At 41.4% G+C, this 7,694-nt stretch overlaps 1 protein-coding gene across 1 annotated transcript in view; it reads right to left on the bottom strand.

The window, feature by feature from the left end:
• TMPRSS11D (transmembrane serine protease 11D) overlaps positions 1-7,694 on the bottom strand; it is a 256,137-nt gene that overhangs the window by 192,720 nt on the left and 55,723 nt on the right. The window lies entirely within an intron of this gene.

Genomic DNA, 7,694 nt, shown 5'->3' with positions numbered 1-7,694 from the left:
TGGCCTGTAGTTTTCTTTCTTTGTGACATCTTTGTCTGGTTTTGGTATCAGGGTGATGGTGGCCTCGTAGAATGAGTTTGGGAGTGTTCCTCCCTCTGCTATCTTTTGGAAGAGTTTGAGAAGGATAGGTGTTAGCTCTTCTCTAAGTGTTTGATAGAATTCGTCTATGAAGTGATCTGGTCCTGGGCTTTTGTTGGAATATTTTTAATCACAGTTTCAGTTTCAGTGCTTGTGATTGTTCTGTTCATATTTTCTATTTCTTCCTGGTTCAGTCTCAGCACGTTGTACATTTCTAAGAATTTGTCCATTTCTTCCAGTTTGTCCATTTTATTGACATATAGTTGCTTGTAGTAATCTCTCATGATCCTCTGTATTTCTGCAGTGTCACTGTTATTTCACCTTTTCTTTTCTAACTTAATGATTTGGGTCCTCCCCTCTTTTTCTTGATGAGTCTGGCTGATGGTTTATCAATTTTGTTTATCTTCTCAAAGAACCAGCTTTTAATTTTATTGATCTTTGCTATCATTTCCTTCATTTCCTTTTCATTTATTTCTGATCTGATCTTTATGATTTCTTTCCTTCTGCTAACTTTGGGGTTTTTTTGTTCTTCTTTCTTTAATTGCTTTAGGTGTAAGATTAGGTTGTTTATTTGAGATGTTTCTTGCTTCTTAAGGTAGGATTGTATTGCTATAAACTTCCCTCTTAGAACCACTTTTGCTGCATCCCATAGGTTTTGGGTCGTCGTGTTTTCATTGTCATTGGTTTCTAGGTATTTTTTAATTTCCTCTTTGATTTCTTCAGTGATCTCTTGGTTATTAAGTAGTGTATTGTTTAGCCTCCATGTGTTTGTATTTTTTACAGATTTTTTCCTGTAATTGATATCTAGTCTCATAGCATTGTGGTCGGAAAAGATACTTGATACAATTTCAATTTTCTTATATTTACCGAGGCTTGATTTGTGACCGAAGATATGAACTATCCTGGAGAATGTTCCATGAGCACTTGAGAAGAAAGGGTATACTGTTGTTTTTGGATGGAATGTCCTATAAATATCAATTAAGTCCATCTTGTTTAATGTATCATTTAAAGCTTGTGTTTTCTTATTTATTTTCATTTTGGATCATCTCTCCATTGGTGAAAGTGGGGTGTTAAAAGTCCTCTACTATTATTGTGTTACTGTCAATTTCCCCTTTTATGGCTGTTAGTATTTGCCTTATGTATTGAGGTGCTCCTATGTTGGGTGCATAAATATTTACAATTGTTATATCTTCTTGGATTGATCTCTTGATCATTATGTAGTGTCCTTCTTTGTCTCTTGTAATAGTTGTTGTTTTAAAGTCTATTTTGTCTGATAAGAGAATTGCTACTCCAACTTTCTTTTGATTTCCATTTGAATGGAATAACTTTTTCCATCCCCTCACTTTCAGTCTGTATGTGTCCCTGGGTCTGAAGTGGGTCTCTTGTAGACAGCATATATACAGATCTTGTTTTTGTGTCCATTCAACCAGTCTGTGTCTTTTGGTGGGAGCATTTAATCCATTTACATTTAAGGTAATTATTGATATGTATGTTCCTATTCCCATTTTCTTAATTGTTTTGGGTTTGTTATTGTAGGTCTTTTCCTTCTCTTGTGTTTCCTGCCTAGAGAAGTTCCTTTAGCATTTGTTGTAAAGCTGGTTTGGTGGTGCTGAATTCTCTTAGCTTTTGCTTCTCTGTAGAGGTTTTAATTTCCACATCAAATCTGAATGAGATCCTTGCTGGGTAGAGTAATCTTGGTTGTAGGTTTTTCTTCTTCATCAGTTTAAATATGTCCTGCCACTCCCTTCTGGCTTGCAGAGTTTCTTCTGAAAGATCAGCTGTTAACCTTATGGGGATTCCCTTGTGTGTTATTTGTTGTTTTTCCCTTGCTGCTTTTAATATTTGTTCTTTGTATTTAATTTTTGATAGTTTGATTATATGTGTCTTGGCATGTTTCTCCTTGGGTTTATCCTGTATGGGACTCTCTGTGCTCCTGAACTTGATTAAGAATTTCTTTTCCCATGTTAGGGAAGTTTTCAACTATAATCTCTTCAAATATTTTCTCAGTCCCTTTCTTTTTGTCTTCTTCTTCTGGGACCCCTATAATTCGAATGTTGGTGCATTTAATGTTGTCCCAGAGGTCTCTGAGACTGTCCTCAATTCTTTTCATTCTTTTTTCTTTATTCTGCTCTGCAGTAGTTATTTACACTATTTTATCTTCCAGGTCATTTATCTGTTCTTCTGCTTCCGTTATTCTGCTATTGATCCCTTCTAGAGAATTTTTAATTTCATTTACTGTCTTGTTCATCACTGTTTGTTTGCTCTTTAGTTCTTCCAGGTCCTTGTTAAACATTTCTTGTATTTTCTCCATTCTATTTCCAAGATTTTGGATCATCTTTACTATCATTATTCTGAACTCTTTTTCAGGTAGACTCCCTATTTCCTCTTCATTTGTTAGGTCTGGTGGGTTTTTATGTTGCTCCTTCATCTGCTGTGTGTTTCTCTGGCTTCTCATTTTGCTTAACTTACTGTATTTGGGGTCTCCTTGTCACAGGCTGCAGGTTCGTAGTTCCCATTGTTTTTGGTGTCTGTCCCTAGTGGGTAAGGTTGGTTCAGTGGGTTGTGTAGGCTTCCTGGTGGAGGGGACTGGTGCCTGTGTTCTGGTGGATGAGGCTGGATCTTGTCTTTCTGGTGGGCAGGTCCACATCTGGTGGTGTGTTTTGGGGTGTCTGTGGCCTTATTATGATTTTAGGCAGCCTCTCTGCTAATGGTTGGGGCTGTGTTCCTGTCTTGCTAGTTATTTGGTATAGGGTGTCCATCACTGTAGTTTGCTGGTCGTTGAGTGGAGCTGGGTCTTGGCATTGAGATGGAGATCTCTGGGATATTTTTGCCATTTTATATTATGTGGAGCTAGGAGGTCTCTTGTGGACCAGTGTCCTGAACTTGGCTCTCCCACCTCAGAGGCACAGCCCTGACACCTGGCTGGGGCACCAAGAGCCTGTCATCCACATGGCTCAGAATAAAAGGGAGAAAAGAAAGAAAGAAGGAAAGAAAAAGATTAATTGAAATAAAGTAAAATAAAGTTATTAATATAAAAAATAATTATAAAAATAAATTTTTTAAAGTAATAAAAAAAAGGAAGAAAGAAGAGAGCAACCATACCAGAAACAAATTCACTGATGATAACAAGTGCTAAGAACTATACTAAAAAAAAAAAATGCGGACAGGCAGAACCCTAGGACAAATGGTAAAAGCAAAGCTATACAGACAAAATCACACCCAGAAGCATACATGTACACACTCACAAAAAGAGAAGGAGAGAAAAAATATATATATATCTTTGCTCCCAAAGTCCACCTCCTCAGTCTGGGATGATTCGTTGTCTATTCAGGTATTCCACAGATGCAGGTACATCAAGTTGATTGTGGAGATTTAATCCGCTGCTTCTGAGGCTGCTGGGAGAGATTTCCCTTTCTCTTCTTTGTTCGCACAGCTCCTGGGGTTCAGCTTTGGATTTGGACCCGCCTCTGCATGTAGGTCGCCTGAGGGCGTCTGTTCTTCGCTCAGACAGGACAGGGTTAAAGGAGCAGCTGATTCGGGTGCTCTGGCTCACTCAGGCCGGGGGGAGGGAGGGGCACAGATGCGGGGCGAGCCTGTAGCGGCAGAGGCCGGCGTGATGTTGCACCAGCCTGAGGCGCGCCATGCGTTCTCCCGGGGAAGTTGTCCCTGGATCACGGGAGCCTGGCAGTGGCGGGCTGCACAGGCTGTCGGGAGGGGAGGTGTGGACAGTGACCTGTGCTCGCACACAGGCTTCTTGGTGGCAGCAGCATCCTTAGCGTCTCATGCCCGTCTCTGGGGTCCGTGCTGATAGCCGCGGCTCACGCCCGTCTCTGGAGCTCCTTTAAGCAGCGCTCTTAATCCCCTCTCCTCGTGCACCAGGAAACAAAGAGGCAAGAAGAAGTCTCTTGCCTCTTCAACAGCTCCAAACCTTTTCCCAGACTCCCTCCCAGCTAACTGTGGCGCACTAGCCCCCTTCAGGCTGTGTTCACGCTGCCAACCCCAGTCCTCTCCCTGGGATCCGACCTCCGAAGCCCGAGCCTCAGCTCCCAGCTCCCGCCCGCCCCGGCGGGTGAGCAGACAAGCCTTTCGGGCTGGTGAGTGCTGGTCGGCACTGATCCTCTGTGCGGGAATCTCTCCGCTTTGCCCTCCGCACCCCTGTGGCTGTGCTCTCCTCCGTGGCTCCGAAGCTCCCCCCTCTGCCACCCGCAGTCTCCACCCATGAAGGGGCTTCCTAGTGTGTGGAAACCTTTCCTCCTTCACAGCTCCCTCCCCACAGTGCAGGTCCGGTCCCTGTTCTTTTGTCTCTGTTTTTTCTTTTTTCTTTTGCCCTACCCATGTATGTGGGGAGTTTCTTGCCTTTTGGGAAATCTGCGGTCTTCTGCCAGCATTCAGTAGGTGTTCTGTAGGAGTTGTTCCACCTGTAGATGTATTTCTGATGTATTTTTGTGGAGGAAGGTGATCTCCACGTCTTACTCTTCTGCCGTCTTGAAGCTCCTCCTGGACTGACTCTTTAGATTAGTGTTCATTCATTTATTCATGTATTCATTCAAGAAATATTTATAGAAATCCCATTTTGTATTAAAAACTGATTCTGTTGCTGCAAAAACTGTGGTGAACAGACATACAAGTTTCCTGTTCTCATGGGGCTCGAAGGCCAGTGGAAGGAGACCGAAAATAAACAAACCAAAGAATAAGCTTCAACTCATGAAAGTAAAACACACTGATGAATAGAGAGTGACTGGAGGCCAGGGAGAAAGGGTGCTTAATTGGGTAGGAGGGAGTCATCCCCAAAGAGATGCCATTAGAAGAACTAGGGAAAGAGCAACCTAGTGGCAACAACTTCCTAGAGCTGGAACAAGAGTGAGTTTTTTGAGTTCCTGAAAGAAGTGACGATAGTGTGCTGGATCACGGTGGGTCCAGGGAAAAGTAGAGAAGGTTCATCCAGAGAGACAAGCAAGGACCAAATCATGGGGTCCCTGAAGCCCATGGCAAGGTGTTATTAATTCTAAGGGTAATAGGAACCCACTGGACAAATTTAAATATGGGAGGGATGTTGATATAATTTACATTGTTAAAAGAAGGGTCTTTCATTTGCTGTGTCTAACTCACTTTTGGGTTCTTAATGTCTAGTACTTCGCTTCACATGTGCTATTCTATTCCTTACAGCTACCCACCCCTGTTTTGCTCACAACATCCCCCCTGCCTAAAATGTCCTCTCTTCCTCTGTATTTCTAACCTCCTTTTCCCCAGTGGCTGGAATTTCCATTTCTGAAAACCTTTCAGTGTGCTGCTCTCAAGTCTTCTTTAAGGGCCAGTTCTCTTCACAGCTATCCCACCCTAGTTAGTAACTATCTTGAAGTTTCCTATACTGCTTTGTTGCTGTCTATTTTGTTGTATTGATCATGTTCTGTTTTATGTTCTGACTGTTTGTGCCAATGATCTTGTCCTTCTCTCTACCTCAGCTGCACACTTTCATAGTCAGGCTCTATATCTTGTCATTACCAAGAGCTTCAATTTCTCCATAATCTAAATTTTAATCATCTAACTCTTCAACTGCCATGACACATCCTTCCAGCTCACTGCCTTAATACCCTGAGTTCAGTCCCACTGGGATTTATAATCTGTGGATCCTACCATCTTTTCACTGTCTCCAATTACCCTAATGTTGGCATTGGTCTCTTACCCACCGTAAATCCTATGAACCCTCATTATACTCATTCACTGGTGTACACCCTCAGTCCTGCAGTCCTCTCTTACTTTGTCATAATCATCTAGCAAAACTCCAACCCTAGTGAAATACAACTTTCTACCTACTTTGCATTTGCACAAATGTGGCTGGGGAAAAATGCTCAACTATGCTTATGAGTCTCATTTTAAATGCAGGACCGCTAACATCAAGTTGGCCCTCAGGGCTTCCTGGCCATATTAATTTCGTTACTCTCTCTTTCTCCTAGTATAAGGAATAAACAATTATTTCATACTTTCTGTTCTCAAATCTCCAATACCTCCTTTTCATCCTCAGCCTCAGCTGATGACCTTGTTTTCATTTCACTGAGAAAATAGAAATAATCAGAAGAGAACACCCACAAACTCCCACTAACCCATCTGCCATCCCTGTTGTGCCTTTTTTATGTCTTATTTCTGTGTCCGTGTTCTCTGCCTTTCTTGTTTTAACAATAATGCTTGACACAGTGTTTGGTGCAAGTTGGGCAATAAATTCTGGTTTTGTTGAAATGGTAATGCTGTGTTTTCTGTAGAGACTGTGAAATTTAAGTGAAGAGAGTATAGGATATGGAGTGAAAAGATTGGATTCTAGGCTTATGCTCCTACAATTTGTCAGAATCATTTTGAGAAGAGGAAATCAAGAATTAAGACAATTATCTAGATAATTAAGAGGAAAATCTCCTACTTTCTCTTAACTGCCCAGGTAGTTTTCTCAATTTCCCATTCACCTGCATAACCTGGCTTGTATGTGATCTATCACATAATAAGAAAGTTTCCTCTAGGTTGCTGTTACCTCATGGGCAAGAAAGAAGCTGATAGTTACCTGTTTATTGGGTTTCATCTTAATGCATGCATTGTACACTATTATGGGTCAGGATCTTAAGAAGGTGTTCGAAGACAAAGTCGTGATACACTATTTTATGCATTTTTACATGATTTTCTACTTCTTCTAGCCATCCTGCTTAACTCATATAGTCTTGAACAGAAAATAAACAATATTTCTCTCACATTACTTTTTTCTTAAGAGGTTGCTTTGGTTACAGCAGCCCCACTGGCTCTCTGAAGAGAAGTGGCATGTATGGTGGAAAGAGCCTGGTTGTTTTCAGACAGAATGCTTTTGCAGTCACTAGTCATGTGACCTTACCTCATTTGTTAAAGCCTGAGTTTATTAATCTGTAAAATACAGATTATCCCTACAGAGATATTAGGAGAATTAAAAGAGATAGTAAGTGGTCACTTGGTTTAGCTATTGTTTTCAGACATGATCAAAGAAATGGCTGTGACTGGCTGACCTTGCTGAACAAAATTAGATGGTTTGAAAAGTACAAACACTCTGCTGTGACCAAGGCAGTCCAGTCACTGCATAGAAATTGCACACGTTTGGAGATTCCTGTCCATATGGTAACCAAGGGATCCCTGTCCAGTTCTTTTGTCCCCAGTTTCTTACTGCTCACCCTCACATTTCAGTGGAAAAATACATGCCACAGGGTGACTATATTACTTCAGTTAAATATAAATGGCATTTGTATATACCTGACGAGCTATCTTAATTGTTGGGAGTCCTTTCTGTCTGTGTTTGATAAATTTGCACAGTGTAATCAGAGCCTCATGAGGGTGGTTCTAGAGAGTCTTAGGGCCCCTGTAAAGGTAGGGAGTGGTCTTTTACTCAGGGTTGTCCCACCTTATTCCAAACAGTTTTGGGAGAGCAAAGGGTGAAGTCCAAGGGTGTAAGGGTGAAGCACAGGTCACCCCAACAATAGTGATGATTATGATAATAGTTTTCATTTATATAACATTTTATAGCTTTTAAAGAGCTTTAGCATACGCTGTAACACTTGATCCACCCAACATCTATGTGGGGTTCACATGGTGAATATTATTAGGCTCATTTT

Source organism: Balaenoptera borealis (assembly GCF_965194805.1).
Source record: "Balaenoptera borealis genome assembly, chromosome: 4".
NCBI lineage: Eukaryota > Metazoa > Chordata > Mammalia > Artiodactyla > Balaenopteridae > Balaenoptera > Balaenoptera borealis.
This window is presented reverse-complemented; position numbering and strand designations above follow the sequence as displayed.